The sequence below is a fragment of the Procambarus clarkii genome, chromosome 94 (assembly GCF_040958095.1).
Source record: "Procambarus clarkii isolate CNS0578487 chromosome 94, FALCON_Pclarkii_2.0, whole genome shotgun sequence".
Lineage (NCBI taxonomy): Eukaryota > Metazoa > Arthropoda > Malacostraca > Decapoda > Cambaridae > Procambarus > Procambarus clarkii.
Window position 1 is genome coordinate 574,420 of NC_091243.1, and position 24,882 is coordinate 599,301.

Below are 24,882 nucleotides of genomic sequence, written 5' to 3' on the forward strand. Positions count from 1 at the left end.
AAATGAACCTGGCTGATAGTAGTGTCAAGGTTAAACGGGTATTGAGAAGTTGGCAACCCTGTTGGTCCTTGGCATATTATCAAAATGTAAATGGGGACCTGCATGTATTCTCCCTGGGGTTTAGTCTGCCATATTTGTGCTCCATACTTGGTGGAGATCTATAGTGGAATCATTGGTTGATTCGTGCTTACACCTCCTTCGCCCTTCGGTTTGTGTGGTGGGATACTAGTTCCTCTAGTCTACTCCTTTAAACCCAATCCAGGTACAAGAGCTTGTACTGTACCTTGTAAACAAGCCAAACAGACAGAACAAAACGTTCTGTCTAAATACCTCACCTGGGAATCTCCCACAACCAAAATTCGCGTTGGTACCTTCTTTACTTTCTGAGCAGCCTGAGGGGGCTGCGCTTCGCCGCTCCTCGCCGATTTCCGTTTCAAGTGAACTGCAGGCTCACCACAGCACTTGTCGTCCAACACGGCAAATGAATTTGCTGTCCTTAGGGCGTCTGTAGGCAGCTTTGTCAAGGTCTTCAAGACCCCTGTCCTTAACGACTATCCACTACGAGGTTTTGTTAATATTGGTCTCCTCCGTTTCTTCCCGATGTTTCAGCCGTTTCAGCTGTCGTTCTATAAGTAAGGAGTGCTGTAAACTAGATTACCAAGATTAAAGCTTTGGTATGGTGATGCAACACCTATTTAACTTCAGTCAACAGTATACATTGTTATCAACTTTGGCTTTCACTATTGAAATATTTTAATTAACTTTCTAGTTAATAGCCATATTAGCTTCCGATTAAAACTAGGCCTAAGCAGGTTAGAACATAAGAATGAAGGTAACTTCAGAAGGGCTGTTGGCCCATACAATGCAGCTCCTTATATCCACCCACTTATACTGAACAATTTACCTACGCTTGAAACTATCTAGGGATCACAAATCACAACGTGATGCATTAGATGAACAAGTCCACAAGGGCCGTGACGAGGATTCTAACTTGCGTCCGAGAGCATCCCAAACGCTGCCTTAATCGATTGAGCTATGACATGGTAAAAGATTTTACCATGTGCTCAGTCTAGCAGAGTAATGCTCTTTGACGCAGGTTACAATCCTCATCACGGCCCTTGTGGATTTATCTAGGGATCCCACTTCCACATTGTTACGCGTTAATTTGTTCAACCAAAACCCTTTTGTCGAATTAGTATTTACCCAGGTCTTTCCTAAAGCTAAACTATCCAATTCATACCCTCAGGTCATTCATACCCAATTCATTCAGTCAGTCAGGTGCAGTCACAGTGAGAGGTTGTGTTAGCTGGAGCTCCAATTCTAATAACATTATTATTGCAATAATGGAAGGATTAGTAAAAGATTTGGCAAGTCTGGTTGGAGCTCTGAGAGCAGAGATGGATTCCCTGCGGGAGGAGGTACGACGGCTACGACTTCGGGAGGAAACGAAGGAGGCCAGTGTTGACGGGACCTCATTAAGAAGGACTGACGAGACCAGTATTAAGAAGTCCTCGTCTTGGCAAGTTGTGAAAGACAGGGGTCTTAAGAAGACCTTGGCAAAACCGACAACTAATAGCCTACACCTAAGGACTTTTAACGCATTTGACGTATTAGAGGAGTGCTGTGTTGAACCTGTTGTTCAACGAGGTGGCAAAGACAAAGTAACGAGGAGCATTGAATCACAGGTCCCTCAAACTGCTCGAAAGGAAAAGGGAGAATCGAAGCTAATTTTGGTTGTGGGAGATTCCCAGGTGAGGTATTTAGACAGAACGTTTTGTGCCAGAGATAGGGGGAACAGATTAAGGGTTTGCTATCCGGGAGCTGGAATTGGTGATATTGTTGGAAACATGAATGATATTATGACAGGAAATGGAAACAAACCCATTATTTGTATTAGTGCAGGGGGTAATGATGTTGGGCGAGTTAGGAGCAACTAATACAGAGATTCAGGACAGCCATTGAATTAGTGAGGAGCAAGGGAGGAATCCCGATCGTATGTGGCATTCTTCCAAGAAAGGGAGTGGGAAATGAATGGATGTCGAGGGCAATTGGTGTCAATTGCCGGCTGGAAAGATATTGCAAATCAAATGCAATATCTTTCATAGACAACTGGGAACACTTCTATGGAAGAAATGAAATGTATGCTCGTGATGGGGTGCATCTATCGAGGGCTGGGGTTGTTGCTGTTGCGAACTCGTTGGAAGAAGTGGTTAGTGCTGTTTGTTTGGATTTAAATTGTTAGTAGATAGAGGTATGGGAATTGATTTGGAGGAAGGAGGTAATATAAGTATGTGTTTGTGGGAGAAAGGAATTGGCAAAATGATCAGGGAAAGAGAAGGGCCTCAAAATAACAATTCACTTAGGGTATATTACACTAACAGTAGAAGTCTAAGAAATAAAATTAACGAATTAAATGCTCTTGTCTGCAAAGAAAAAATAGATATTATTGCACTTAACGAAACGTGGATGAATGTAGAAAATAGAGAACCATTAGCTGAATATCAAATAAATGGATTTAAACTATTTCACACAGATAGATATATTAGACGAGGAGGTGGAGTAGCCATATATATTAGGGACAATTTGAAATGTAGTCTCAAAGAGGGAATCAAAACTGAGCCACACACAGCAACTATTTGGATAGAATTAAACGAAAAAGCTAATATTATAATAGGAGTTATATATAGGCCACCAAATTTAGACAGAATGGAAGCAAAGCATCTATGGGATGAAATATCTAGAGCATCTAGATCTAACAGTATTTATGTCATGGGTGACTTTAATTTTAGTGGAACAAATTGGTTGAACAAAACAGGGAATTGTGAAGCAGAAGATTTTCTAGAATTAATTGACGATTGCTTTCTTACGCAACACATTAAGGAACCAACACGGGAAAATAATATTTTAGATTTAGTGTTAACTAACAAGGAAACACAAATTAATGACATCGAAATAGGGAGTGAGCTAGGGAACAGTGATCACAAAGAAATCAGATTTAGCATAGAATGGAATAGACCTGTAGGAGAAAATTCTGTTAAAGTGCCAGATTTTCTAAAAGCTGATTTTAATAGCCTAAGAAATTTTTTGAGTCAAATTGATTGGAAAGTCTTTGGTATGGGGTGTGGGCCGGTCTTGGAGCGAGACATAAACCCAGCGATAGGCGACTTAAATGGGGATTTCGATGTGGATTCAATATATAACTTATTTAAGAATATTCTAAACAAAGCACAGGAACGTAGTATACCATACAAATTGAATAGATCGAATACTAATGACCCAAAGTGGATAACAAAGAATTTGAAGAACCTTATAGGTAAAAAGAGAGCTTGGTATAAAAGGATTAAAAATGGGGAGGCCACTTTAGAACAAGAATTCGTACAACTGTTTAGAAATGTTAAAAAAGAGATAAGGAAAGCAAAAAGAAACTATGAAGTTCGCATAGCAGGGCAAGCGAAGACAAATCCTAAAGGTTTTTTTTTTCAGTTATATCGTACTAAGACTAGGGAAAGGATAGGTCCATTAAAAACTGAGACAGGTCAAATAACAGATAGTGATGAAGAGATGAGTAGTATTTTTAATAAATATTTTGTATCTGTATTTACTAAAGAGGAACTTAATAATATGCCTTCAGCCGAACAAGTCTATGTGGGTGGGGACGAGGACAGGCTGACGAGTTTTGCAGTTACCAGGGAGGATGTTCTTAAATAAATAGTAAAACTCAAACCAAACAAATCCCCAGGGCCGGATGAAGTGTTTGCCAGGGTGCTTAAAGAATGCAAAGAGGAGCTTTGTGACCCACTGTCAACCATATTTAATAAATAAATAAAGTCAGGCAGAGTGCCAGAGTTTTGGAAAGTTGCTAATGTGATACCAGTTTTTAAGAAAGGAGATAGATCACTTGCATCTATCTATCGACCAATTAGCCTAACGTCTATTGTGGGAAAGTTACTCGAATCTATAATAGCAAATAAAATTCGTTTTCATCTTGAAAAACATAAATTAATAATTGAGTCGCAACATGGTTTTATAAATGGCCGTTCATGTTTAACAAATTTGTTATCTTTTTATTCTAGCATAGTTGAGGCAGTTGATAGTGGTAAGGATTGTGATGTGTACCTTGACTTTAGCAAAGCTTTTGATACAGTGCCACATGAAAGACTGATTAAAAAAATAGAAGCTCATGGTATTGGGGGTGCTATATTAACTTGGATTAGGGCATGGCTATTCCAAAGGAAACAGAGTTAGTATAAATTGAAGAAGTGGTTAGAGGTGTTTGGTTAGAAGAAGTGGTTAGAGGCTAGAAGAAGTGGTTAGAGGTGTTTGTTTGGGTTTAAACTGTTAGTAGATAGAGGTATGGGAATTGATTTGGAGGAAGGAGGTAATAAAAGTATGTGTTTGTGGGAGAAAGGAATTGGCAAAACGATCAGGGAAAGAGAGGGTCCGCAAAATAACAATTCACTTAGGGTATATTACACTAACAGTAGAAGTCTAAGAAATAAAATTAACGAATTAAATGCTCTTGTCTGCACAGAAAAAATAGATATTATTGCACTTACCGAAACGTGGATGAATGTAGAAAATAGAGAAAGACAGGGGCCTTAAGAAGACTTTGATAAAGCCGCCTTCAAACGCCATAGCAACTTCAAATTCATTTGACGTTTTGGAGGACGAGTGCTGTGGAGAGACTGTGGATCGCGCAAAAGGGAAAGCAACGAAGAGAAAGGAAGCGCAGGCCCCTCAGAAAGTAAAGGAAGTACCTAAGCAAACATTAGTTGTGGGAGATTCCCAGATAAGGTATTTGGATAGAACGTTTTGTGCTAGAGATAGGGGGAACAGGTTAAGGGTTTGCTATCCCGGAGCTGGCATTGGTGATATTATAAACAACATGAATGATATTATGGCTGGTAATGGGAACAATCCCATTATTTGCATTAGCGTGGGAGGAAATGATGTTGGTCGAGTCAGGAGTGAGGAACTGATTCAGAGGTATAAAACAGCCATAGAGTTAGTTAGGAGCAAGGGAGGAATCCCGATCATATGTGGCATTCTTCCAAGAAAGGGAGTGCGAAATGAATGGATATCGAGGGCACTTGGTGTCAATTGCCGGCTGGAAAGATATTGCAAATCAAATGCAATATCTTTCATAGACAACTGGGAACACTTCTATGGAAGAAATGAAATGTATGCTCGTGATGGGGTGCATCTATCGAGAGCTGGGGTTGTTGCTGTTGCGAACTCGCTAGAAGAAGTGGTTAGAGGTGTTTGTTTGGGTTTAAACTGTTAGTAGATAGAGGTATGGGAATTGATTTGGAGGAAGGAGGTAATAAAAGTATGTGTTTGTGGGAGAAAGGAATTGGCAAAACGATCAGGGAAAGAGAGGATCCGCAAAATAACAATTCACTTAGGGTATATTACACTAACAGTAGAAGTCTAAGAAATAAAATTAACGAATTAAATGCTCTTGTCTGCACAGAAAAAATAGATATTATTGCACTTACCGAAACGTGGATGAATGTAGAAAATAGAGAAAGACAGGGGCCTTAAGAAGACTTTGATAAAGCCGCCTTCAAACGCCATAGCAACTTCAAATTCATTTGACGTTTTGGAGGACGAGTGCTGTGGAGAGACTGTGGATCGCGCAAAAGGGAAAGCAACGAAGAGAAAGGAAGCGCAGGCCCCTCAGAAAGTAAAGGAAGTACCTAAGCAAACATTAGTTGTGGGAGATTCCCAGATAAGGTATTTGGATAGAACGTTTTGTGCTAGAGATAGGGGGAACAGGTTAAGGGTTTGCTATCCCGGAGCTGGCATTGGTGATATTATAAACAACATGAATGATATTATGGCTGGTAATGGGAACAATCCCATTATTTGCATTAGCGTGGGAGGAAATGATGTTGGTCGAGTCAGGAGTGAGGAACTGATTCAGAGGTATAAAACAGCCATAGAGTTAGTTAGGAGCAAGGGAGGAATCCCGATCATATGTGGCATTCTTCCAAGAAAGGGAGTGGGAAATGAATGGATATCGAGGGCACTTGGTGTCAATTGCCGGCTGGAAAGATATTGCAAATCAAATGCAATATCTTTCATAGACAACTGGGAACACTTCTATGGAAGAAATGAAATGTATGCTCGTGATGGGGTGCATCTATCGAGAGCTGGGGTTGTTGCTGTTGCGAACTCGCTAGAAGAAGTGGTTAGAGGTGTTTGTTTGGGTTTAAACTGTTAGTAGATAGAGGTATGGGAATTGATTTGGAGGAAGGAGGTAATAAAAGTATGTGTTTGTGGGAGAAAGGAATTGGCAAAACGATCAGGGAAAGAGAGGGTCCGCAAAATAACAATTCACTTAGGGTATATTACACTAACAGTAGAAGTCTAAGAAATAAAATTAACGAATTAAATGCTCTTGTCTGCACAGAAAACAGGTTGACGAGTTTAGCAGTTACCAGGGAGGATGTTCTTAAACAAATAGTAAAACTCAAACCAAACAAATCCCCAGGGCCGGATGAAGTGTTTGCTAGGGTGCTTAAAGAATGCAAAGAGGAGCTTTGTGACCCACTGTCAACCATATTTAATAAATCAATAGAGTCAGGCAGAGTGCCAGAGTTTTGGAAAGTTGCTAATGTGATACCAGTTTTTAAGAAAGGAGATACATCACTTGCGTCTAACTATCGACCAATTAGCCTAACGTCTATTGTGGGAAAGTTACTCGAATCTATAATAGCAAATAAAATTCGTCTTCATCTTGAAAAACATAAATTAATAATTGAGTCGCAACATGGTTTTATAAATGGCCGTTCATGTTTAACAAATTTGTTATCTTTTTATTCTAGCATTGTTGAGGCAGTTGATAGTGGTAAGGATTGCGATGTTGTATACCTTGACTTTAGCAAAGCTTTTGATACAGTGCCACATGAAAGACTGATTAAAAAAATAGAGTCTCATGGTATTGGGGGTGCTATATTAAGCTGGATTAGGGCATGGCTATACCTAAGGAAACAGAGAGTTAGTATAAATGGAATCAAGTCAGAGTGGGAAAATGTTGTAAGTGGAGTACCTCAAGGCTCTGTCCTGGGACCTCTGTTGTTTATAATATATATAAATGATTTAAGAACATAAGAACATAAGAACAAAGGTAACTGCAGAAGGCCTATTGGCCCATACGAGGCAGCTCCTATTCTATAACCACCCAATCCCACTCATATACTTGTCCAACCCGTGCTTGAAACAATCGAGGGACCCCACCTCCACAATGTTACGCGGCAATTGGTTCCACAAATCAACAACCCTGTTACTGAACCAGTATTTACCCAAGTCTTTCCTAAATCTAAACTTATCCAATTTATATCCATTGTTTCGTGTTCTGTCCTGTGTTGATACTGTGACGGTAACGCGTTGGTGTTCGGCTGTTTAAGGCTAGGGGTATGGCCTCGTCACATAGTTATAAAAAAAAATAGAAAAACTGGAACTTCGTCTGTGGTATGGTAAGGAGAAGACACACAAAACACAAGTAAACTTTAACAATGAAATTTTAATTACGTTAAATAAATCAAAACATGAAAATATGGACAAACAAATATGTATAATAAAATCAATGAATCAAAATAATAAGAATACTTAAATGACACAATGAAAGTTACGTTAAGGCAAAATAATAAGAAGTGCAACACAAAAGTTAAGTGGGAGGCGCTGGAATATTGGCTTAAAGCCACCACCTCTCTCAGTACACGCTAACGTCTAGCTGGGAGGAGTGCTGGCTACGAAAGCACGGAACATTCTGAGGACTGATGTTGGGGTGACCCCAGACATCAGGTAGTATTGGGGGGCGAGTGCAGGTGCAGCCAGACCGGCGACCAATCAGCGGAGCCGTAGCGATCAACGGGTAGTTTGGTGGTTGGAGTTCGAACAGGTGGCTGGTTGCATACGTTTCTGCTCACCCTGGCAAGCCTTGCTGGTGCTGGTGTCGTTGTTGGACATTTCTTCCATAGTCTTTTTATATAATTGTGAAGACGTAATTTTGGAGGGAAGAGCAGGCTCAATCTCTTGAAGGAGATTATCGTCACAACTCTCCCCCGAAGCCTGCGGTTCTGGAAGAAGTACGTCGTTATGTGGTGGAGTAATGGATGGAGTCGCTTCTACTTCATAAACTCTGGAGAGATCATGGGCTAAGATGTTGTCAGACTCTTGATATAGCGTGTCTCCAGGTTGAATTTCTGCAGTTAGCAAGCCCATAGTAGAAGACGTTGAGATGAGAAGTGGGCGTGCTGCAGGAGGTGTAGGGTGGTGTGGTCCGTGTTGATGGTGGACCGAGCACTTTTCAGGTGTGGAGTGAAGTGCTGAAGCTTCAGGATGAGGAAGAGTAGCTCCTTGCCAATTGTTCCGTCGTTCCTTGTAGCAGTAGTCGCTGACAGGTGTATTCTTCTCGCCTCGTTGCTGCATCACGACACCACCATCGTCGGTACCATTGGCGTCGACATGGAGGATGTAGGGCTTATCTGACGAGGTGAGAGTGGAATTAGAAGAGGGCATAGGAGCATGAGTATTATCCTGAAAGCATTTGGGAAGATCATTAAGGATTTTGGAATTAGAAAGCGCCGACTCCTTGTCAGTGCTTTCGGGAGAAGAAGCCGGGATGGTCTCACTGTGGATGTAGGGTTCTGTGAAGGTAGAACAATTAATCAAGACAGTGGGAGGAGTACCATTATATTGCTTCAGGAGGTTGACGTGGCACAGCTGGGTCTTCCGCCGCCTATCTGGAGTCTCTATCACATAATTATTATTATTCCTGCACTCTTTGACGCAGTAGGGTCCTGAAAATCTGTTCTGTAAAGGTGAACCTGGGATAGGGAAATAAGCAAGGACGAAGTCTCCCGGCTTGAATTTTCTTACTTTGCTGGTCTGGTCGTAATGAGTCTTCATTCTCACCTGGGCTTTCAATAGATTATCATGGGCAAAGCGGTGGACTCTCTCTAGAATGTGCTGAAGGTTTTGAAGAAACTGGGGCACATTCTGATGCTCACTGAAGGTGGCATCTCTGAGAGAGTCTTTGAAAGCCTTAAGGGGAGTACGGCACTTACGGCCGTAGAGCATCTCATAAGGAGATACTCCTAGGGACTCATTGGGGAGACTTCTGAAAATACACATTATTAGGTCAATCTGCTTATCCCAATCCTTCGAGGTTTCACTACAAAACTTTTTCAAGAGTGCTTTGATGGTCTGATGACTACGTTCAAGAGAACCCTGTGAAGCAGGATGATAGGGGCTGGACAATACCTGTTTGATGTTGAACTCCTCCAGTGTCCTTTTGAAGAGATCACTGGTGAAGTTGGTGCCACAGTCACTTTGAATCTCCCTGGGAAATCCGTATTGAGTGAAGATCTTCAATAGATGTTTGATAACCGTAGCAGCCGTGATGTTCTTCACTGGAACTGCTATGGGAAATCTGGTGGTAGGACACAGGATGGTTAGGATGTAGGCGTTACCTGAACTGGTCCGAGGTAAAGGACCGACACAGTCTATTATGAGTCTGTGGAAAGGTTCCGCAGGCACCTGTATGGGAATCAGTGGTGCTCTGGGAATGGAGACGTTCGGTTTGCCTGCCATCTGACATGTATGACACTGTTTTACGTACTGTTTGACGTTATTTACCATACCTGGCCAGTAGTAGTCTTGGCGAATCCCATGGTAAGTCTTGTTGAAGCCGTAGTGGGAGAATGCTCCATGGGCCAGGTGTAGAATAGTGGGCCGCAGGCTGGTGGGAATCACAAGTTGTTCGGTGTTGGCCCAATCGTCCTCCTCCTTCAGTTTACTGGGTCTATATCTGCGGTAGAGCAAGTCTTTCTCTAGGAAGAACCCAGGAATACTGTCGGGTTGAGTCTCAGCCTGGAAAAACAATGGTGTTAAAGTAAGATCTTCCCTCTGCAACTTACGGAACTCCAACTTGGTCAGATGCGGGGGTAGTTTCTGAGGGTCTTGAGGGACAGCGGTAGCAGTAGAGTCAGCTGGCTGTGGACGTGCGGCTTGTGCACGGGTGGTCACGAGAACCGGAGGAGAAACTTCATCACTCTCTTGAACCTCTGCTGGAACATACTCGAGAATAGGGTTTCTGGGCACAGAGTTACACACCTGGGGTTTGTCCATGACGATCAGGTTGGTCGGTTGCAGGTCTTCTGCCAAGTCGTTGCCTAGGAGAAGTTGCACTCCAGGCATGGGAAAAGGCTTTTCCCTGACGGCGACTTGGACTTCCCCGTTCACGTAGGGACAATCCAGGTGGACTCTGGCGAGAGGGTATGGAGTAGTAGCAGTGAGGTCAGTGATGAAGACCGTTTCCCCGGTGTAGACTATGTTGGGCACAGCCGACTTCAAGATGATTGATTGTAGAGCCGCTGTGTCCCTCAAGATCTTCAATTTGAAACGTCCCTCCGGATTTGAACCGTTGGCAGAGACAGTTCCAGTATACAGGTGGTTACTGAAAAGAGAAAGATCATTAACATCAACACCAACATTCATCACAGGCTTACCGGACTTAGGAGGAGTTGGTTTGGGTCGTTGTTGGTCAGTGGTTCCCTTGTATTGAGACTTACCACACTTGTCTATGGTATGTCCATAGAGTCTACAATACTTGCAGTACAGTTGTGAACCAGCTTGATCGGGGCTCACCTTCTCGTAACTGTACCACGACTTCTTACTGGAGGATGGTTCAGGTGTCAGCCGGTGGATGAGGCTGTAAGTGTCAGCCGACTTAGCACACTTCAGGTAGTCGGTTTCTTCTTTATCTGCTAAGTAGAGGCGGACAGGAGGCGGCACACGTCTCAAGAATTCTTCAACAAGCATCAGGTTGACGAGTTCTGTAAAAGTAGAGACATGTGCTGCTTCCAGCCATTTCATGAAATACCTCCGTTTCGTGTTAGCAAACTCGAGGAAGGTAGTGGTACTTGCCTTCAGGTGGTCACGGAATTTCCTTCTATAACTTTCAGTAGAGAGGAGGTAGGCGTCCAACACTGCTTGTTTCAGAGTGTAGTAGTCATTCTCAGACGCCAAAGTACTGAGTGTGACTGCAGCTCTACCTGTAAGATGGACTCTGAGAAGTGTGGCCCATTGGTCGACAGGCCAACTGAGTTGATTAGCAAGGGTTTCAAAGGTGGTAAAGAACACATCAACTTCTGCTTCTACAAAGGATGGCATTAACTTACTTGCATGTGATATATTAAAACTGATGGGAAGATTGGCAGTAGCTTGCTGGCGTTGAGCGAGGTGTGAAGTTTCCAACGTGTATTCCCGTTGACGACACTCAAGAGCCAGAGTCGCTTGTTGCTTGTCATGTTCGCGTTGTATTTCCAACTCGCGTTGTTTGGTTTCAAGCTGTAAGCGTTCCCGCTCCTGGAGTGTTTCAAGCTGTACTCGTTCACGTTCACGGAGCATTGCAAACTCACGTTCCTTGAGGGCGATTTCTTCCCTTCTTAAGGCAGCCTCACGTTCTTGTTCTTCCCTTCGTATGGCAGCTGCTCGTTCTTGTTGTTCGAGGGCTTCCCTTTGCTGCTCACGTTCAATCTTGGCCAGCTCTAGTTTGAGTTTCAGCGTTGCCAAATCAGTTTTATCTGCAATATAGTAAGTTTCATGAGTTTCAGAGTCTATCTTACCTTGCTCTAAATAGTAATCCAGCAACAGGTTGTGTATGTCATTTTTGTTGGCTTGGTAGGGAACTTCTAGTTGATACTCATGTGCAAGAGTTTGTAGTTCAGTCCTCTTGGCACGACTTAAAGTCCCTATTTCACCTGCTGGATTTGCACGGAAAGTTTGGAGACGAAACATGGTGAAATTAGCAAATAAAGGTACACGAATGTTCAATAATGAAATGTCAGAAACAGGACAACGTGGCAACTGGTACCTATCCTGTGTGATCTTTAACAATTAACGTTAAGTGAAAGATATTAAATGATTAAATTAAATCAAGGGCGCAGGAAATCTTGTACCCGGTACTCATGTAAGAGAATAAGGGCAAGAAAATCCTACTAACAAATGAAACAAAGTTTCGAAAACAAATGAAACAGTTAAATGCTTCAAAAGTAAAATTGGTAGTCCAAGGATGTAGGCATACCTTGCCAAGTCTCTATAGGACATAAAGCAAGTTTTTCCCACTGAATTTAATATGATACTTACAGAATTAGCGAACTTTTGTGCTCTGAAAAAATAAGCTAATTCCCTACCGTTGTATGTATCATCATCTCTGACTGACGTGTAGGGGTGCGAGGTGTCAACTGGTGACGAGAACTGCTGCTGAGGTCCCAATTCAGCAACTAAAGTTCGAGCTAGAGGAACTATGGCCCTCTTTATCCTCCTACAGTCAGATTGCAGAAGATTGGGTACTCTTGACCCGGGGCAGACCACAGTACCAGGGTACCAATATGATGATCTGTCAGAATGAGAAATATTCAAGGGACATAGATGGTAAATACGAGTAATAACAAGGAGGGAGAGATGACCAATTAAGAGTATGACTGCGGCCTACAGTCACCACGTAATCCAAAGTTGTCTCACCTTCACTATATGTTACTCTCGTAATGCACAATACACCGCACCTTATAAAAAATGAAATTGAATGAAAAATAGTAAAGCTACGTTAACAAAGTTAAATACGCTTACCATAAATTACCACTTGGCACCAGTACCTGAGTGAAGCTCCTAGGACAGGCCCCCATATAACTTGTGACGGTAACGCGTTGGTGTTCGGCTGTTTAAGGCTAGGGGTATGGCCTCGTCACATAGTTATAAAAAAAAATAGAAAAACTGGAACTTCGTCTGTGGTATGGTAAGGAGAAGACACACAAAACACAAGTAAACTTTAACAATGAAATTTTAATTACGTTAAATAAATCAAAACATGAAAATATGGACAAACAAATATGTATAATAAAATCAATGAATCAAAATAATAAGAATACTTAAATGACACAATGAAAGTTACGTTAAGGCAAAATAATAAGAAGTGCAACACAAAAGTTAAGTGGGAGGCGCTGGAATATTGGCTTAAAGCCACCACCTCTCTCAGTACACGCTAACGTCTAGCTGGGAGGAGTGCTGGCTACGAAAGCACGGAACATTCTGAGGACTGATGTTGGGGTGACCCCAGACATCAGGTAGTATTGGGGGGCGAGTGCAGGTGCAGCCAGACCGGCGACCAATCAGCGGAGCCGTAGCGATCAACGGGTAGTTTGGTGGTTGGAGTTCGAACAGGTGGCTGGTTGCATACGTTTCTGCTCACCCTGGCAAGCCTTGCTGGTGCTGGTGTCGTTGTTGGACATTTCTTCCATAGTCTTTTTATATAATTGTGAAGACGTAATTTTGGAGGGAAGAGCAGGCTCAATCTCTTGAAGGAGATTATCGTCACAATACTTTTAATACCCTATTAATATCCCCCCGGTTATGTCCATTCATCCACTTGTAAACCTCTATCATGTCACCCCTAACTCTTCGCCTTTCCAGTGAATGCAACTTAAGCTTTGTTAATCTTTCTTCATATGAAAGATTTCTAATTTGGGGAATTAACTTAGTCATCCTACGCTGGACACGTTCAAGTGAATTTATATCCATTCTATAATATGGCGACCAAAACTGAACTGCATAATCTAAATGGGGCCTAACTAGAGCAAGATATAGCTTGAGAACCACACCAGGTGTCTTGTTACTAACGCTGCGATTAATAAATCCAAGTGTCCGATTTGCCTTATTACGAACATTTATGCATTGATCCTTTTGTTTTAAATTCTTACTAATCATAACTCCCAGATCCCTTTCGCAATCCGACTTCGCAATCACAACACCATCTAGCTCGTATCTTGTAACTCTATCATCATTACCTAACCTCAGAACTTTACATTTATCAGCATTAAACTGCATCTGCCAATCCTTTGACCATTTCAAAACCCTATCTAGATCAACTTGAAGTGATAGTGAGTCCTCCTCCGAATTAATTTCCCTGCCGATTTTCGTATCATCGGCAAATTTGCAAATGTTGCTACTCAAACCTGAATCTAAATCATTTATATATATTATAAACAACAGAGGTCCCAGGACAGAGCCTTGAGGCACTCCACTTACAACATTTTCCCACTCTGACTTGATTCCATTTATACTAACTCTCTGTTTCCTTTGGTATAGCCATGCCCTAATCCAGCTTAATATAGCACCCCCAATACCATGAGACTCTATTTTTTTAATCAGTCTTTCATGTGGCACTGTATCAAAAGCTTTGCTAAAGTCAAGGTATACAACATCGCAATCCTTACCACTATCAACTGCCTCAACAATGCTAGAATAAAAAGATAACAAATTTGTTAAACATGAACGGCCATTTATAAAACCATGTTGCGACTCAATTATTAATTTATGCTTTTCAAGATGAAGACGAATTTTATTTGCTATTATAGATTCGAGTAACTTTCCCACAATAGACGTTAGGCTAATTGGTCGATAGTTAGACGCAAGTGATCTATCTCCTTTCTTAAAAACTGGTATCACATTAGCAACTTTCCAAAACTCTGGCACTCTGCCTGACTCTATTGATTTATTAAATATGGTTGACAGTGGGTCACAACAGTGACCCACTGTTGGCTTTTTTTGGGACAGTGGCTTTTTTTTTAAGAAAGGAGATAGATCACTTGCGTCTAACTATCGACCAATTAGCCTAACGTCTATTGTGGGAAAGTTACTCGAATCTAAAATAGCAAATAAAATTCGTCTTCATCTTGAAAAACATAAATTAATAATTGAGTCGCAACATGGTTTTATAAATGGCCGTTCATGTTTAACAAATTTGTTATCTTTTTATTCTAGCATTGTTGAGGCAGTTGATAGTGGTAAGGATTGCGATGTTGTATACCTTGACTTTAGCAAAGCTTTTGATACAGTGCCACATGAAAGACTGATTAAAAAAATAGAGTCTCATGGTATTGGGGGTGCTATATTAAGCTGGATTAGGGCATGGCTATACCAAAGGAAACAGAGAGTTAGTATAAATGGAATCAAGTCAGAGTGGGAAAATGTTGTAAGTGGAGTGCCTCAAGGCTCTGTCCTGGGACCTCTGTTGTTTATAATATATATAAATGATTTAGATTCAGGTTTGAGTAGCAACATTTGCAAATTTGCCGATGATACGAAAATCGGTAGGGAAATAAATTCGGAGGAGGACTCACTATCACTTCAAGTTGATCTAGATAGGGTTTTGAAATGGTCAAAGGATTGGCAGATGCAGTTTAATGCTGATAAATGTAAAGTTCTGAGGTTAGGTAATGATGATAGAGTTACAAGATACGAGCTAGATGGTGTTGTGATTGCGAAGTCGGATTGCGAAAGGGATCTGGGAGTTATGATTAGTAAGAATTTAAAACAAAAGGATCAATGCATAAATGTTCGTAATAAGGCAAATCGGACACTTGGATTTATTAATCGCAGCGTTAGTAACAAGACACCTGGTGTGGTTCTCAAGCTATATCTTGCTCTAGTTAGGCCCCTTTTAGATTATGCAGTTCAGTTTTGGTCGCCATATTATAGAATGGATATAAATTCACTTGAACGTGTCCAGCGTAGGATGACTAAGTTAATTCCCCAAATTAGAAATCTTTCATATGAAGAAAGATTAACAAAGCTTAAGTTGCATTCACTGGAAAGGCGAAGAGTTAGGGGTGACATGATAGAGGTTTACAAGTGGATGAATGGACATAACCGGGGGGATATTAATAGGGTATTAAAAGTATCAACACAGGACAGAACACGAAACAATGGATATAAATTGGATAAGTTTAGATTTAGGAAAGACTTGGGTAAATACTGGTTCAGTAACAGGGTTGTTGATTTGTGGAACCAATTGCCGCGTAACATTGTGGAGGTGGGGTCCCTCGATTGTTTCAAGCACGGGTTGGACAAGTATATGAGTGGGATTGGGTGGTTATAGAATAGGAGCTGCCTCGTATGGGCCAATAGGCCTTCTGCAGTTACCTTTGTTCTTATGTTCTTATGTTCTTACAAAGCTCCTCTTTGCATTCTTTAAGCACCCTAGCAAACACTTCATCCGGCCCTGGGGATTTGTTTGGTTTGAGTTTTACTATTTGTTTAAGAACATCCTCCCTGGTAACTGCTAAACTCGTCAACCTGTCCTCGTCCCCACCCACATAGACTTGTTCGGCTGAAGGCATATTGTTAAGTTCCTCTTTAGTAAATACAGATACAAAATATTTATTAAAAATACTACTCATCTCTTCATCACTATCTGTTATTTGACCCGTCTCAGTTTTTAATGGACCTATCCTTTCCCTAGTCTTAGTACGATATAACTGAAAAAACCCTTTAGGATTTGTCTTTGCTTGCCCTGCTATGCGAACTTCATAGTTTCTTTTTGCTTTCCTTATCTCATTTTTAACATTTCTAACCAGTTGTACGAATTCCTGTTCTAAAGTGACCTCCCCATTTTTAATCCTTTTGTACCAAGCTCTCTTTTTACCTATAAGGTTCTTCAAATTCTTTGTTATCCACTTTGGGTCATTAGTATACGATCTATTCAATTTGTATGGTATACTACGTTCCTGTGCTTTGTTTAGAATATTCTTAAATAAGTTATATATTGAATCCACATCGAAATCCCCATTTAAGTCACCTATCGCTGGGTTCATGTCTCGCTCCAAGACCGGCCCACACCCCATACCCAAGCCTTTCCAATCAATTTGACCCAAAAAATTTCTTAGGCTATTAAAATCAGCTTTTCGAAAATCTGGCACTTTAACAGAATTTTCTCCTACTGGTCTATTCCATTCTATGCTAAATCTGATTTCTTTGTGATCACTGCTCCCTAGCTCACTCCCTATTTCGATGTCATTAATTTGCGTTTCCCTGTTAGTTAACACTAAATCTAAAATATTATTTTCCCGTGTTGGTTCCTTAATGTGTTGCGTAAGAAAGCAATCGTCAATTAATTCTAGAAAATCTTCTGCTTCACTATTCCCTGTTTTGTTCAACCAGTTTATTCCGCTAAAATTAAAGTCACCCATGACATAAATACTGTTAGATCTAGATGCTCTAGATATTTCATCCCATAGATGCTTTGCTTCCATTCTGTCTAAATTTGGTGGCCTATATATTACTCCTATTATAATGTTATTAGCTTTTTCGTTTAATTCAATCCAAATAGTTTCTGTGTGTGGCTCTGTTTTGATTCCCTCTTTGAGACTACATTTCAAATTGTCCCTAACATATATGGCTACTCCACCTCCTCGTCTAATATATCTATCTGTGTGAAATAGTTTAAATCCATATATTTGATATTCAGCTAATAGTTCTCTATTTTCTACATTCATCCACGTTTCGGTAAGTGCAATAATATCTATTTTTTCTGTGCAGACAAGAGCATTTAATTCGTTAATTTTATTTCTTAGACTTCTACTGTTAGTGTAATATACCCTAAGTGAATTGTTATTTTGCGGACCTTCTCTTTCCCTGATCGTTTTGCCAATTCCTTTCTCCCACAAACACATACCTTTATTACCTCCTTCCTCCAAATCAATTCCCATACCTCTATCTACTAACAGTTTAAACCCAAACAAACACCTCTAACCACTTCTTCTAGCGAGTTCGCAACAGCAACAACCCCAGCTCTCGATAGATGCACCCCATCACGAGCATACATTTCATTTCTTCCATAGAAGTGTTCCCAGTTGTCTATGAAAGATATTGCATTTGATTTGCAATATCTTTCCAGCCGGCAATTGACACCAAGTGCCCTCGATATCCATTCATTTCCCACTCCCTTTCTTGGAAGAATGCCACATATGATCGGGATTCCTCCCTTGCTCCTAACTAACTCTATGGCTGTTTTATACCTCTGAATCAGTTCCTCACTCCTGACTCGACCAACATCATTTCCTCCCACGCTAATGCAAATAATGGGATTGTTCCCATTACCAGCCATAATATCATTCATGTTGTTTATAATATCACCAATGCCAGCTCCGGGATAGCAAACCCTTAACCTGTTCCCCCTATCTCTAGCACAAAACGTTCTATCCAAATACCTTATCATAAGAACATAAGAACATAAGAACAAAGGCAACTGCAGAAGGCCTATTGGCCCATACGAGGCAGCTCCTATTCTATAACCACCCAATCCCACTCATATACTTGTCCAACCCGTGCTTGAAACAATCGAGGGACCCCACCTCCACAATGTTACGCGGCAATTGGTTCCACAAATCAACAACCCTGTTACTGAACCAGTATTTACCCAAGTCTTTCCTAAATCTAAACTTATCCAATTTTATCCATTGTTTCGTGTTCTGTCCTGTGTTGATACTTTTAATACCCTATTAATATCCCCCCGGTTATGTCCATTCATCCACTTGTAAACCTCTATCATGTCACCCCTAACTCTTCGCCTTTCCAGTGAATGCAACTTAAGCTTTGTTAATCTTTCTTCATATGAAAGATTTCTAATTTGGGGAATTAACTTAGTCATCCTACGCTGGACACGTTCAAGTGAATTTATATCCATTCTATAATATGGCGACCAAAACTGAACTGCATAATCTAAATGGGGCCTAACTAGAGCAAGATATAGCTTGAGAACCACACCAGGTGTCTTGTTACTAACGCTGCGATTAATAAATCCAAGTGTCCGATTTGCCTTATTACGAACATTTATGCATTGATCCTTTTGTTTTAAATTCTTACTAATCATAACTCCCAGATCCCTTTCGCAATCCGACTTCGCAATCACAACACCATCTAGCTCGTATCTTGTAACTCTATCATCATTACCTAACCTCAGAACTTTACATTTATCAGCATTAAACTGCATCTGCCAATCCTTTGACCATTTCAAAACCCTATCTAGATCAACTTGAAGTGATAGTGAGTCCTCCTCCGAATTAATTTCCCTACCGATTTTCGTATCATCGGCAAATTTGCAAATGTTGCTACTCAAACCTGAATCTAAATCATTTATATATATTATAAACAACAGAGGTCCCAGGACAGAGCCTTGAGGCACTCCACTTACAACATTTTCCCACTCTGACTTGATTCCATTTATACTAACTCTCTGTTTCCTTTGGTATAGCCATGCCCTAATCCAGCTTAATATAGCACCCCCAATACCATGAGACTCTATCTTTTTAATCAGTCTTTCATGTGGCACTGTATCAAAAGCTTTGCTAAAGTCAAGGTATACAACATCGCAATCCTTACCACTATCAACTGCCTCAACAATGCTAGAATAAAAAGATAACAAATTTGTTAAACATGAACGGCCATTTATAAAACCATGTTGCGACTCAATTATTAATTTATGTTTTTCAAGATGAAGACGAATTTTATTTGCTATTATAGATTCGAGTAACTTTCCCACAATAGACGTTAGGCTAATTGGTCGATAGTTAGACGCAAGTGATCTATCTCCTTTCTTAAAAACTGGTATCACATTAGCAACTTTCCAAAACTCTGGCACTCTGCCTGACTCTATTGATTTATTAAATATGGTTGACAGTGGGTCACAAAGCTCCTCTTTGCATTCTTTAAGCACCCTGGCAAACACTTCATCCGGCCCTGGGGATTTGTTTGGTTTGAGTTTTACTATTTGTTTAAGAACATCCTCCCTGGTAACTGCTAAACTCGTCAACCTGTCCTCGTTCCCACCCACATAGACTTGTTCGGCTGAAGGCATATTGTTAAGTTCCTCTTTAGTAAATACAGATACAAAATATTTATTAAAAATACTACTCATCTCTTCATCACTATCTGTTATTTGACCTGTCTCAGTTTTTAATGGACCTATCCTTTCCCTAGTCTTAGTACGATATAACTGAAAAAACCCTTTAGGATTTGTCTTTGCTTGCCCTGCTATGCGAACTTCATAGTTTCTTTTTGCTTTCCTTATCTCTTTTTTAACATTTCTAACCAGTTGTACGAATTCCTGTTCTAAAGTGACCTCCCCATTTTTAATCCTTTTGTACCAAGCTCTCTTTTTCCCTATAAGGTTCTTCAAATTCTTTGTTATCCACTTTGGGTCATTAGTATTCGATCTATTCAATTTGTATGGTATACTACGTTCCTGTGCTTTGTTTAGAATATTCTTAAATAAGTTATATATTGAATCCACATCGAAATCCCCATTTAAGTCACCTATCGCTGGGTTTATGTCTCGCTCCAAGACCGGCCCACACCCCATACCCAAGACTTTCCAATCAATTTGACCCAAAAAATTTCTTAGGCTATTAAAATCAGCTTTTCGAAAATCTGGCACTTTAACAGAATTTTCTCCTACTGGTCTATTCCATTCTATGCTAAATCTGATTTCTTTGTGATCACTGCTCCCTAGCTCACTCCCAATTTCGATGTCATTAATTTGCGTTTCCCTGTTAGTTAACACTAAATCTAAAATATTATTTTCCCGTGTTGGTTCCTTAATGTGTTGCGTAAGAAAGCAATCGTCAATTAATTCTAGAAAATCTTCTGCTTCACTATTCCCTGTTTTGTTCAACCAGTTTATTCCGCTAAAATTAAAGTCACCCATGACATAAATACTGTTAGATCTAGATGCTCTAGATATTTCATCCCATAGATGCTTTCCTTCCATTCTGTCTAAATTTGGTGGCCTATATATTACTCCTATTATAATATTATTAGCTTTTTCGTTTAATTCAATCCAAATAGTTTCTGTGTGTGGCTCTGTTTTGATTCCCTCTTTGAGACTACATTTCAAATTGTCCCTAACATATATGGCTACTCCACCTCCTCGTCTAATATATCTATCTGTGTGAAATAGTTTAAATCCATATATTTGATATTCAGCTAATAGTTCTCTATTTTCTACATTCATCCACGTTTCGGTAAGTGCAATAATATCTATTTTTTCTGTGCAGACAAGAGCATTTAATTCGTTAATTTTATTTCTTAGACTTCTACTGAATTATCTGGGAATCTCCCACAACTAATGTTTGCTTAGGTACTTCCTTTACTTTCTGAGGGGCCTGCGCTTCCTTTCTCTTCGTTGCTTTCCCTTTTGCGCGATCCACAGTCTCTCCACAGCACTCGTCCTCCAAAACGTCAAATGAATTTGAAGTTGCTATGGCGTTTGAAGGCGGCTTTATCAAAGTCTTCTTAAGGCCCCTGTCTTTCGCAACTCTCCAAGACGAGGTCCCTTTACTGCTGGTAAAGATTTAGATTCAGGTTTGAGTAGCAACATTTGCAAATTTGCCGATGATACGAAAATCGGTAGGGAAATTAATTCGGAGGAGGACTCACTATCACTTCAAGTTGATCTAGATAGGGTTTTGAAATGGTCAAAGGATTGGCAGATGCAGTTTAATGCTGATAAATGTAAAGTTCTGAGGTTAGGTAATGATGATAGAGTTACAAGATTGATAGAGATTGCGAAGTCGGATTGCGAAAGGGATCTGGGAGTTATGATTAGTAAGAATTTAAAACAAAAGGATCAATGCATAAATGTTCGTAATAAGGCAAATCGGACACTTGGATTTATTAATCGCAGCGTTAGTAACAAGACACCTGGTGTGGTTCTCAAGCTATATCTTGCTCTAGTTAGGCCCCATTTAGATTATGCAGTTCAGTTTTGGTCGCCATATTATAGAATGGATATAAATTCACTTGAACGTGTCCAGCGTAGGATGACTAAGTTAATTCCCCAAATTAGAAATCTTTCATATGAAGAAAGATTAACAAAGCTTAAGTTGCATTCACTGGAAAGGCGAAGAGTTAGGGGTGACATGATAGAGGTTTACAAGTGGATGAATGGACATAACCGGGGGGATATTAATAGGGTATTAAAAGTATCAACACAGGACAGAACACGAAACAATGGATATAAATTGGATAAGTTTAGATTTAGGAAAGACTTGGGTAAATACTGGTTCAGTAACAGGGTTGTTGATTTGTGGAACCAATTGCCGCGTAACATTGTGGAGGTGGGGTCCCTCGATTGTTTCAAGCACGGGTTGGACAAGTATATGAGTGGGATTGGGTGGTTATAGAATAGGAGCTGCCTCGTATGGGCCAATAGGCCTTCTGCAGTTACCTTTGTTCTTATGTTCTTATGTAAATGGGGTTAAGTCAGAGTGGGATAATGTTGTTAGTGGAGTACCTCAGAGCTCTGTCCTGGGCCCTCTGTTGTTTATAATATATATAAATGATTTAGATTCAGATTTGAGTAGCAACATTTGCAAATTTGCCGATGATACGAAAATCGGTAGGGAAATTAATTCGGAGGAGGACTCACTATTACTTCAAGTTGATCTAGATAGGGTTTTGAAATGGTCAAAGGATTGGCAAATGCAGTTTAATGTTGATAAATGTAAAGTTCTGAGGCTAGGTAATGATGATAGAGTTACAAGATACGAGCTAGATGGTGTTGAGATTGCGAAAGGGATCTTGGAGTTATGATTAGTAAGAATTTAAAACAAAAGGATCAATGCATAAATGTTCGTAATAAGGCAAATCGGGCACTTGGATTTATTAATCGCAGCGTTAGTAACAAGACACCTGGTATGGTTCTCAAGCTATATCTTGCTCTAGTTAGGCCCCATTTAGATTATGCAGTTCAGTTTTGGTCGCCATATTATAGAATGGATATAAATTCACTTGAACGTGTCCAGCGTAGGATGAATAAGTTAATTCCCCAAATTAGAAATCTTTCATATGAAGAAAGATTAACAAAGCTTAAGTTGCATTCACTGGAAAGGCGAAGAGTTAAGGGTGACATGATAGAGGTTTACAAGTGGGTGAATGGACATAAAGGGAATATTAATAGGGTATTAAAAGTATCAACACAAGACAGAACACGAAACAATTGGTATAAATTGGATAAGTTTAGATTTAGGAAAGACTTGGGTAAATACTGGTTCAGTAACAGGGTTGTTGATTTGTGGAACCAATTGCGCGTATCATTGTGGAGGTGGGGTCCCTCGATTGTTTCAAGCATGGGTTGGACATGTATATGAGTGGGATTGGGTGGTTATAAATAGGAGCTGCCTCGTATGGGCCAACAGGCCTTCTGCAGTTGCCTTTGTTCTTATGTTCTTATTTTCTACGTTCATCCACGTTTCGGTAAGTGCAATAATATCTATTTTTTCTGTGCAGACAAGAGCATTTGTTCTTATGTTCTTACACAATTTCCCTCCCCCCCCCCTTTATATTACTAGCGATACCCATTAAATAAATCTCAAACAAAACCTAACTAAACATCCTAAAATTGGTTATTAGCACAAATGAATTACAAAGACGCGCTTTAAAAAGCTACAAGACTCGCTACTTACCCGCTAGTCTACCACACTGGCCTACACATCCTCTTCCAACACAATTCAAACAGTTACTACCGATCTTGGCCCGCAACAAGCCTCACATCACTTACTTTGTCCAGAAACATATATAGACTAGCAACTGACCATAACACTCATGTATTGGATATAGAATAACGCTGGGTTAATGTGTAGTGCTGCTGTCAAAATATAGATGGCGCACACCCTAATGGTCATGCCAATGGACTTACCTAGTTGTGCTTACGGGGCTGAGCTTCGACTATTTCTGCCCGAAACGCTTTGCGTAATAGTGGCTTTAGGCTTTGTATATACTAGCTCTATCAATAAATCCATCAATGTTTGTATCTCACCTTGTATGTATGTACTTTACCTGAATAAACATTTTGATTCTGATTTTGATTTTGATATTTGGTCCTCAGCTCTCAATCAATTGTTGTACAAGCTCCTGAACCTGTATCATGAACCTGAACCTTATATTCTTATATAACATCATTATGTTATATAAGAACATAAGAATTAAGGTCCCTGCAGAAGGCCTATTGGCCTATACGAGGCTGTTCCTATTTACCGTGAGTTTTTCCAGCTGGATTTTAATATTTAACAGTTTTGGCATGTACAGCTTCGGCACGTTTCCTATCACCTAATACATAAGAACATATGACTAAAGATAACTGCAGAAAGCCTATTGGCCCATACGAGGCATCTCCTATTTATAACCACGCAATATCCCACCCACATACATGTCAACTTCAAAATTCAAATTTTTATTCGGGAAAAGTACATACATAGATGATGTGTTACAAACATAATGTTGGATATATAGAGCTAGTGCATACAATACCTAAAGCCACTAATACGCATAGCGTATTGTTCAGCCCACGCTTTAAACAATTAACGGACCCCACCTCCACTTTACGCGGTAAATGGTTCCACAAATCAACAATCCTGTTACCGAACCAGTAAACTGATTGGCTGTTTGGCAGCCGTGCGGAGCGGTTCTGTTTACATTCGCTCCTCAGTCTTGCCTGGACGTTTGGCGTGCACACAGCTGGTGGCGTTTTTTGTGGCCTGGTGGGCCGGCGGGATGGCGTTGCCCATGCCGCCTATAAAGCGTGTGGATACGGTTGACCTGGCCTTCTCTGGTCAGGTGAACTACTCATTGTTGGAGGTTGCTCTCCAGGATGTGCTGGGTCTCAACCCTGCAGATGTGTGTGGTGTGCAGCTGGCTGGGGAACATCGGGCCTTGGTTAAGCTGACTGACGCTGTGGTGTACCGGGATATGGTCGACAAGTATGATGGGCGTACTGTACCTTTGCCTGGCGCGGCGGGTACGGTTTCTGTAACGGACTTGTGTGTTCCAGTGACTTGTGGTGGTGCGGGGGCTGCCGTTTGAGTTCCCAGAGAGCCTGCTCCGCCGGTTCTTAGGAGGATATGGGAGTGTTCTCGCCTGTCGGGCGAATGTGCTGAAGTCTGGCCGTCTTCGTGGCGTCCTGATGGGTATCCGCACGGTTACCATGAAGCTGAGGAAGGCGATCCCGTCGTCGATGGTGCTTCTGGGGGTTCAAGGTGC

At 40.7% G+C, this 24,882-nt stretch overlaps 1 protein-coding gene and 1 long non-coding RNA gene across 2 annotated transcripts in view; one reads left to right on the forward strand and one right to left on the reverse strand.

The window, feature by feature from the left end:
• The window catches only part of LOC138359921 (uncharacterized), a 407,357-nt gene that overhangs the window by 332,556 nt on the left and 49,919 nt on the right, over window positions 1–24,882 (forward strand). The gene's annotated exons all lie outside the window — the stretch shown is intronic.
• On the reverse strand, window positions 553–23,353 carry LOC138360039 (uncharacterized). The gene is made up of 2 exons (XR_011226183.1): window positions 23,310–23,353; window positions 553–626 (listed from the first exon to the last, which is right to left on the reverse strand). It is a non-coding gene; the product is annotated as an uncharacterized lncRNA (long non-coding RNA).